The following is a 10,876-nucleotide window of genomic DNA, read 5'->3' as shown; positions in this document are numbered from 1 at the left end:
TTGTTTCATCCGCATCTTTTGGTGCCGGAGAACTCGGTCTATTGTGGCCAAGCTGACATCATCAATGCCCTCAAAGTTCACATTATCGGCAATGACTTTGTCTCTGATCTCCCGGAGTCTGATGAGGTTGTTCTCACGAACCATATCCACAATGAGGGTTTCTTGTGCCGCTGTAAATATGGCAACCCTCCCACCTCTATGTGGCATTCTTTCAACTCTAAAGAAAGAAACGTGTTGTCAATTGACATGTTTTACAATACAGTAACAACTGATTTGAAACTAATAGACTACTTTCACAGGCTTGTAAAATTGTATTGTGACAAAGAAAGCAATAGAGTACAATACCTGTTGTGTTGTCTGAATGCCCTGATAATGGTGGCCACGGTGAACCTACTCAGGTTTGGACGGACTCTTAGTCCTGCTTCAGCCATTGTCATGCCATGGACAATGACATGGTCAATGACTGTTGCTTGCATCTCGTCCGTAATGATGGTGCGAGGTTGTCTTGCTCTCCCTCCTGGACCTTCTCCTCTCCCTTTTTGGCCTGCTCCTCTTCCTCGTTGGCCTCCTCCTCTTCCTCCCTGGCCTGCTCCTCTTCCTCGTTGGCCTGCTCCTCTTCCTCCCTGGCCTGCTCCTCTTCCTCCCTGGCCTGCTCCTCTTCCTCCTTGGCCTGCTCCTCTTCCTCCTTGGCCTGCTCTTCTCCCTCCTCTGACTCGATTACCTCTTCCCCTGACTCTGCCTTCATCCATTGTGTTTGTTTGGAATATTCAGCAAACTGTGCACTCTGAACTTTTATACATGTGGTCACAGCATTAGCAACAGGTGTTTTCAATTTTGAGTCGTTGTGTGTAATGAATGACGCCAGGTGTGTTCATTTTGTTCAAATATTGCTGACTGTGGCAAGCATTTTGCATCACATGAGCTTTCATTTGAGAATATGAGCAGAGTTCTTTTGCAACTTGTGTTTTAGCAAGGAAAAATGTGTTAAGATTTATGTGAACGGAGGATTGTGTTTTGTGAATTGTGTCTTCATGTGAAATGTGTTTATGATATTGGAAAATGATGGCTAGATTTAGTAAATGTGTTTAGACAACTGGTCATTTGGTTTAGAGGATTGGCTTTTGTGTTTTAGCATTTGAGAGAAACTGTAATATGGACCATTAGCTGGTGAAGTAATGTGGCAAGCAATACAACGGTAGAATTTTGCACCGGATAACGTTAGCAGCTGGTCGGCGTTAAGCAGCCAAACTAACATTATCTCACTTGAGCCAACTAAAACACAAGATCATAATATATTTCACATGATTTGTCTAAATTTTAGCTTAATTTTCCATTAAGATGAAAGCTCACTCTGGGTCAGTTTTTATATTCAAGCACATAAACATTTTTTATCCTTAAGTTGAGTTTGTGTTGTAGTTGGTCTTTTGCTGCAAGCCGGTTGTTTTCTGGTGTTAGCGGACTCCAATTCTTCATCTGTAGACATAGGCTAGAGGCTAGGGAGCATGCATGGGCATCGCAGCCTACTTAAGCAAATTAATTTCTGACGCAAAATCTACACGTAGAAAGCAGCATAGAGGCCACCCAATAAAAATTGATTCATTTCAATAAAAAACTACAAATAGCCCCGTTAAGTAATGAAAACTAGCATTTGTACTTGGTCTTGTCTCGGTCTCGGGCATAGAGGACTCGGGATTTTATTTCCTTTAAGACCTGTCAAGACCATAACTTTGGGAATATCAATAAAAAGCTTTTTCATTGTCTGATTATTTGTTAACATCCTAACTTTGATTGGATGTAAAACCTTTTGCTTCAAATGCAACCAATAACCCTATTTAAAAATATGTTATTACTGTTAATAACGACTGTCACCACTCCCTGCGATGGTAAGCATGGAAAAGGAGTGTTGAATTAAGATGCTTACGTTGATTTCAGCTCTTAAGTGTAATTTATATTTCTGCGTTGAATTGACGGCGTAGCCTCTGCATACCCCCCTACCCTACGCTGTAGCCTGACGTGCACCTCCTCAAAACTGTAACTACACGTCGAGGCGACGCGGACCGTAAGCACTATGAGTGATCGGCTGGGTAGCCTCCATAGACAGTATATTACTGGACGAAGCCACCCCGTTGATTTAAATGGAGAGCAGTGAAGCCAGTTTTGGACCAGTAAAATACTACTACAGGGCTACTTCCTGTTGGCACCAGCATCTCCTGTGTATGATCGCACAGCATAACCGTGGTTTAATAACGTAGAGCAATGGCAGAAACACCATAATTCTGGTAGCTGCATAGCTGCACCAACAAAAAGTTTCATGGCTCAGTGTGTTTGTCTGACTCGGATCGTCGCTGTTTAATCAGCCCACCTACAAGGCTCACCTGCCAAACACCAAAGTAGCTTTACTGATGGCCGAATAGTTGTTTTAGATTCACTGAGAATTTATAATCTAAGCAATACGGTTACATCTCTCATGTGCGACGGAATGTCACAGGGCTTTGATGTCATTTTTGGGCCTACATGGAACCGTCTATACAGGCTTTGGTCGGCTTCACTATTTCAACTGTGGCTTACCCCCTTGGTAGCCTCGCAATGCCTCCAAGCCGACAGGAAGTGCCCCATGCTTTGAAGTAACTTTTACTAGCAGCCAAAACAGCAGCTGTAACACGGTGGAGCAATATATTTGACCGTCACAACCCGAGCGAAATGACTCGTTTCGCTATCAGAATGCGATTTATTCGGTCGATAACTTTTGAAAAGGCTATACTAGCCACACATATACAATTTTACCCCCATGTTAGCAGAGGTCTAAACCGGAAGTTAGCCTGCTTGGCCAGCAAAGTCAACACAGTGGACACTGTAGCGCTACCGCTGACTCTGGTCTTGGTCTTGACTTCGTCTCGGTTTCGGCGGTCTTGACTACAACACTAATATACTGTAATAATAACATATGTCACAGAGGCAAAGTACTTTTACCTTTAATACTCAATGTTGATAATGCTATATTTAAACAGGGGTTCTGATGCAGTACTTTTACTTGTAATTGAGTTACTTTCTCAAATAAAGGATCTGAGTACTTCTTCCACCTCTGACTGGGTTATTCCAGAAGTATTTTTCTGTCCATAAATATATTCTGGTAGTGAGTGGGTAAATCAATCATCTTAAATGTGGGACAGCTGCTACCCAGATTAATTATTACACTCACACACGTACTGTTTACCCTTCTGGAGGAATCTTGAACCAACTTTAACAAGATGTCAGTGACAGGAAGATGCCCACTTGATAAAACCGGTGGGATACAGTGCGCTCTTCCCCCAGCATTTTGCTTTAAAATCCAACTCAGTTCATTTATAAACAGCACAAGGGAGCGGTTATCCGTTTCTGTTAAAAGAAAAAAGTGTTGCAACGCTCTACATGTAGCTCATTATACTGATTTCAAACAAGCCATCATGATAGTGTGTAGCACTTTAGCTTGCCAAGATCTAATTGTCTATTTCTGGATGCTGCGTATTCACTACAGCCCCCTGTCTCCTCGTCTCAACATTCCCATCCCGCCCCCTCATTAAGTAAATCATTTCTTGAGATGCTCTGATGGCTCCTGGAAATAGTTTATGGGCGATTTAATGTGTGTGTAAGGAATCCTAATAAACACTCTTGGCACACAGACGAGTAATTATACGTTTGGCTAAATAGATAATTGGATGGGCTTGAAGATAGATTAGTGCATTTGTGGAATATTGGTCTTGGAAATACAGTAACTTTTGAAGAAATGCAAGCCATTGAATTTACAGTAATTGCATTCCATACTCATACTATGAGGATCATTGAAATGTTGCTTGATTTGCAAGTTAATGAAAAAGGACGAAATTGCTTCATTTGGACAAATTAAACAGTACATTTTCAGATTTACAAAAAAATTGCGTATTTTCATCATGTTTTCTCGGCAAAGAGCAAATATTAAACCAATTTCATCTCTGCAAGTGTGTTTACAATATTTCCTAAGCTGCAGTACTATTATAGTATACTATTATCTCCACTCAATAAGATGAACTCTCTCTGGAAATCTCACATATTGTTTCATTTCACAGAGGAATACTAACCTCTGGCATAGAAAGGAGTCTTTCACTATTGAGGTCAAGCACAATATAAAAGCAATCTAGTCGCAAAGAGACTGTAATGTGTTAGAAATTGAATTACTCACTTCTTACTTTAGTCTATTGATTCATAGTATTTATATTTTTAAACTGTATTGACCAGACTAATAATATTGTCAAGTAAGAATGAATGAATGATTACATCTGTAAAATTGCACTGTGTAGTCAAGTCTGTAGCAACATAAACATTTCATCATATATGTTCAGGTTAGGCTTGAACAACAACACTGACCATTGTAGCACATCCATGGGCTTGCGTAGAAGTTTTCAACATTGGAGCATCAAACAGCTTGAGACTGTGTCAAACTGAAATCTCTACTCGGCAGAGCCTGAATGATTTATGCATTTGTCATTTCTCATTTGTTGAAACAAGTTGTCAATGTTTTTGTTCCACCGCACCAGTCAGGCTTGCAGAGATGAAGAGGTAAGGATGGAGCAAATGCCCTTGAAGACAATAGCAAAGTCAACCAGGCAATTTGTCCGGACGCGCCTCTTTTCTCGAGTTTTGTCGTGAAGGCGCAACGGTAGTAGACAATCACCTTGTGACTCATTTTTAAATCCTCTATGTCCTTCCGCAGTGATCTCACAATGCATACTTGTACATTGTCAAAGCAGGAGGAGAGTAAATGCAATTGCTGTTTTAAGAGAAATTATCTCATTTGCTTTTGAAAATACCCACCCACTGCAGAAACTGATGTCAACTGCTTTAAGCCTCTTTGACTTAGATAAATAATGAATTGATCAAGTGCATAATTATTTCTTTGAGTACAACATTTGAACTAAATTGCTGAATGAATACTACAAGGTTTTCTTTCCTTTTCCTTTTTTAGAATTTGCTCAAATTACATGAACTGATGTGTATCATTGAGCCATGCTGGCACTCACATACTTTTTCATTTCCTTAATTAGGAGCACTTTGCAATTGAAGAGGGAAACCAGAAATAGTTAAAAGTCTAAAAACTTTGAGAACAACAATCCTTTAGGTAATGACAATGAAAAATAGGGCTCAAAAAGGATTAATCATCTTGTTTTACAGTTGCCATCGTGCCATTGTGTCCGTCCATCATGCTAAACATGATGAAACAGATGGATCCTAATCATTTTGGTCACTCAGAAATTCATAAAATTTGTTACAGGAGGATATGAAAATACAAACTCACCACAGCCAATCTTCCAAATAAGAAGATTAAATGAGCTGGGAAAACATGGCAGGCTGATGTAAAGTGACAAAAAACATGTTAAAGTCAATACAAACCTTGTAAAATTTAATATGGCACAGGTTTTCATGCTTGCTCATCCCTTGAGTGCTCAGCATCAGTGTTGCCTCTGGTGTCTGGCAACATGTGATCAAATTACTACTTTAATCAGTAATATTGCTGCAATACATAGAGCAATTTATACATCCCCTATTTTTGGTGAGTATTGTTATCATGGTGAGTTTATTATTAGTATTTAGTATTAATACCTGAGTGATAAAAATGTTCACGTTCCATCTGCTAGCCATCCAGGACAGTGATAAATAGAATAATAGAAGACTTTGATTGTAAAAAGCAATACAGCCTATCATTGATAAAAAACTGGAAAACTGCAAAAAAAAAAAGTAAGCAAGACAAAAGCAACACAACCATATAGAGATATTTTAGATCAATTAGCTATTGTCCAAAACAATTTGACTAGTTCATATACACATGTTGTTTAAACCAATGTGTTTTGGACTCACATTGAAATTATTTGACAGTGAGTATTATATGGCCACCCTCACTTATGTGACATCACATGCATGCAAAAGCATGGAAGGAAGTACTGAATTCACACAGCTCAATCTTGCATATACTCACGTACACCCACACAACTTTTGGGGAAGCTTGGCCTCATCCTGTCAGTTCAGGAGCTGACAGACAGGCTTTTGCTGTGTGTGTCAAAGGAAGTGGTCCAGTATAGACTTGAGGGATTCACTAACTGAACACTGAACAGGGGAAGAAAGAAAGTGAGAGAGAGGAGAGACAGACAAAGAGAGAGAGAGAGAAAGTGACAGACAGAAAAAGAGAGACAGATAAGGAGAGGAGGAGAGCAGCGAGGGTAGTTTGTGTGTGTGTGTGTGTGTGTGTGTGTGTGTGTGTGTGTGTGTGTGTGTGTGTGTGTGTGTGTGTGTGTGTGTGTGTGTGTGTGTGTCAAGGAGGGGGTTTAAAGTGCCCCGGGCTAAACCACGTGTGAAGATGGCAGCGCCTGAGAACTCCCTGCTGCTGGGGAAACAAGACAAAACAACAAGCCCAAATGTATAAACTTTAACACCCTGTCCTTCCTTGTAAATGCATGAGCAATAGCCAAAGCCCACTTTGACATTTCACTAACTCAGTATGGGATAGAGCACTTTGAAGCTGTGGTTCACATGCAGACACTGTTGACAATAGGTTAAATTGAAATATCTTGCTGAATTTTGGTCAGAGTGAAATCCAAGGTCCAAGGTCAGTGGACCCTCAGAGGAGTAAATGCACAATACCTGAATTTGGTTACTACAACATACAGTTCAATGTAGGGGGGTCAATTTATGGCTCAATACAAAGTTAGCTGCACAATTAAGGGCTTTCTTTTTATTTGAGCCACATTAAAAGTTCAGTAGATAACTTTTCTAAAACTAACTTTTTAGCATGTTTGCTGAAACTGTCTATATCTACTTATATCCTGATAGTAGCACATGGGACAGATAATCTGTGAAAAAGAATCTGTTTCTTCTGGCTCCTCCTACTGCTCCTAATACCATTTGCTAGAATCAACCGCGACTGAGTCAAAACAACCAAGTAGCGCGGTGTCAGTCACTGCTTGGGCACACGCTGGGTATTCCCCCTTCCTTGCGCATGCACTCACTCAGTCAGGCTCAATAACTTCAGCACGAGGGGCCGCTATGGTCCACATGATGAAAAAAATCGTCATCAGAGTTTGTACGCGTAGAGAGAGAGAGAGAGAGAGAGAGAGAGAGAGAGAGAGAGAGTGATGCGGAAGGTTGTTCAATTATTACTGACTGTTGTTTTAATGAGGTTTTTAGTATGACTAACTAATTTTAAGGATTTGACCATTTGCTAAAACTCTTCCCTAAATAGCGACTGTCCAATCACAGTAACCGAAACAAGGCACAGCAGGTCTTTCAAGCTTTGGGTTTGTCCACAGGCCTAAGTGGTGTGCATGGAAATGTTGTAAGAGTGATACCTGACATTTAAAGAGTTCAGACAGTGGTGTTTTTTCAGATCTTTACCAAAATGACCATCAATTTTGATTGGTAAACCAGCCACCATTATCAATGTAAACTGCGTATGTGCGGTGTGAGAACTAATGTAGCAACACCAACTAAGGGACGAGGCTTCTCTGACTTGTTGACGAATGACTCATTTAGATGTGGACAGAAAATTGTTGTCCATATCCTGCATCACCTTAAGGAAATCAGTCAACATGAAAATTTCATTTACGATTATAGTGACCAAAATGATCACGGTTATCAGCATTGTAATGTAATGCAATGTGCTGAAAAAGATTAAAATCAACTGATACACACACTGAAACCATTTCAACAAGTTTTATATTGAAAACTACAAACACAATTGCCATTTTGTGTGCATAAAAAATTAAATAACAGTAAATACATTTTGTAAACATATATAAATCATCAGTGTGCAGGTAATACAATGACCCCGCGGACAATTACATGAAAACAAATAAGTTTTAGAAGACAGTGATAGTAACTGCAATGAGCTCAACAACTGACGTAAATACAGAGGCGTCTGTAGCGTTTCTAGATATGCTGGTTGGTAGACTGAACTGCGTAACGTATTATCATGTGCAGTGGAAGAATAGACTTTGCCGACACACGACGCACACAGCAACAGAACAACGTGTAACGTTTCTACAAGAGCAGCAACACTGAGAGCTTCAGTTTACACGCTGTTAGCAAGTCAGACAGACAAACCAAAGCTAAAAGTTAACTCTCCCTGCGTTCACTATAAGGTAATTTTCTTCAATCAAGTTTCCCTCAGCGCGCTCATAAAAACTAAAATGAAAAATCTCCGCAGCGCTGTCTTTCTCCGTGTTGTCATTGACCCAAACAAACCCACGTTGCATTCTGCGCATGCGCACCTGCTTCTGGGAGACGCTGGACAGTGTTTGCTGTGAGATTATAACAGCGCGGTTAACCGGTTATCATGGTAATTCAAATGTGTACGGTAATAATAACCGTCGGGAATTTTACCATGGTTTACTGTTAAACCGGTAATTGTTTCATTCATAGTCAACATACAGTATCAAGCACTGACAGAAAATTTTCCAAATCTGAGACAGGACACAGAGACAAGATACTTTGAAAGTCAAAAGGCTAAGGGCGAAGCAAACGACTCCAGCACAATAGTAGTCTGCTCAATGTTCAATTATTGCTGATGAAAGGGACATTTTGTGGGGCGGACATCAGAGAGTGGGATTAGTGAAAGTGATTTCCTTGTCCTGGGTTGTTTGACAAAGTCTGCCTGTAATCCTCTTGAAAACTTTGGTCTTGGCTTTTCCTGACTGTGGGCTTCCTCTGAGCTGAAGATGGCACACAGAGCAAAGAAGGAAAAAAAAGATGTCCACTTGGGATCAAAGTCATACACACAAAGATTTTACAGTGTAGATTTCTTTCAAAATGAATGTATTTTCAGTATTAGCTGAAAAATGGAGTGGGAACTAAATTTCAATGCTTCAGTCTGATTTGTTAGCCAGCCCACCACTGGCTTTGCTTTCATAGTGATGGATTGCATTAAAGACTGGTTGAATTGATTAATTAAGTGTACAGGAAGCATAAAATAAAATACTGAAGCATGGATGAAATGTACCATCTTCATTGTCCTGTAGCTGCTGCTACTTGAATAGAATAGCCAACTCATTCAATGCATGTTGACAATTTATTACACTTATAAGTATGACAAGGACAATCTATGCAGTGTCCACAATATATGCACCACTACACTTGGTTATTTTGTATAAGGAGGCCATGAAACAATACAAATTATTCCACTGTGCTGATGATGATAATTAAATAAATGTTTAATGCAGACATGAATAGTTTGGATATTGCTAAAAGCATGCTTTCCTTTCCAGAATCATTTATGCATGAATATTTTAGCAAGGGCACTTTTTTGTAATTCTTTACCAATTACTTTAACTCTTTGACTGTTAACAATATATTCAGAGGGACTGAAGCTTAAATACTGAAAATCAAAAAATGAGATTAGCTGAAATTGGTTCAAGTCTAATTCAAGTCTAATTTCAATACGTTTCTAAAACTGTGATTGTTTTTTTGTGGCTGTGTCTCCTCCAACTCCACGATCCAGCCACGTGTATCCAAAGACATGAGGATTTGATAAAACACACAAACATTTGGCAAACAGTCACTATTTGAATAAGGCAGGATTATAAAGATGGAGCATGCTGATAGCAGTGAGATCCTGACTGCCTGAGGCTATCACAGAGGAAAGATTTACCCCAGGGTGTCCTTTCTGACAGGGAATGAAGAAAATAACACCTTCTTCTATTTCACATTTGCATGTGCATTCCAAAACAGAAAGATAGATCCCCCTCCTTCCCAGCTCCAAGCACATTGTTCTCTGGCTGACCTCAGGCTCTAACCTCCCTGTGAGGACAAGTGAAAAGAGAATTTCCCTACAGTGATCAATACAGTATCATATTTTCTGGCTGATATCCCACAGGCAGTACCATCATTACCACGAAAAGGCTGGGTACTAAGTCTAAAGAAACTGTTAGGGAACCTGCCAGCCATGCTAACAAGGGGCGTTCATTTAGATATTGTCTTTCATGGATAAACAGTGGATCCCTTTGAGGGTGTACGGTGTCTTTATAAAGGAACACTCACAGTTTTGGAAATAAGTTCTCCAGAGTTAGATGAGAAGATCAATATCAACAGCATAATGCTTAGTTAAGTCCAGGACACATTTCAGCCTGGTATCCCCAAAATAGCATGTGAATAACATATCAGTGTCTCTAGTAATTTTGCGTGTTATCACAACACATTTTTATAATAATAATAATAATAATAATAATAATAATTTTAAAAGTTTAAGTGCTGGACACAAGATGTCTCCTACTTCACTGAAAAACCAAACCTCTGTGTATGTGCAGTTTGATGTTTCCCCATCACACCTGTGTGAGAAACTTTACCCTGTCTGCCTCATTTTGCGAGAAACACAAGCATGCAAGTGAAGTAACAATAAGCAAATCAGACTGGAGGAGGACTTAAACAGTCAACATTTGTGATCATGATCTTTTCTCCTTAATTCATGGTGCAGAGGTATTATTTAAGCTAAAGACCTTTTTGCAGTGCACAAGGTCCTGGATACAAATACCTCTTATTTAATAACTCCTAAAGAGGATGGAAGATATTGGCCAGCATGAAGCACCAGCAACACAGCGCACAAGACAATGTCACAACATTAAGTTCAGTAGCTATCTTTGTCACACGATTTCTAGCAGTTATACATTCGAAGCAACAGCTGAAAGACAGGTCTATGTTTTGCCCTCAGGGACTAAAGATTGGAGCTCAAAGATGCAAAATGCTTCACTCTAAAACATTTGGTGTCATCCCCCTCTGTGCAGCTAAGAATTATGGTTGGAATCTGAACTTGGTCACAATAATAACTAGTGATGGGGATCGAGACCCAGTTCCAAAATTTCTCAAAACCCAAAAATCAATA

This window comes from Micropterus dolomieu, linkage group LG06, assembly GCF_021292245.1.
Source record: "Micropterus dolomieu isolate WLL.071019.BEF.003 ecotype Adirondacks linkage group LG06, ASM2129224v1, whole genome shotgun sequence".
Classification (NCBI taxonomy): domain Eukaryota; kingdom Metazoa; phylum Chordata; class Actinopteri; order Centrarchiformes; family Centrarchidae; genus Micropterus; species Micropterus dolomieu.
This window is presented reverse-complemented; position numbering follows the sequence as displayed.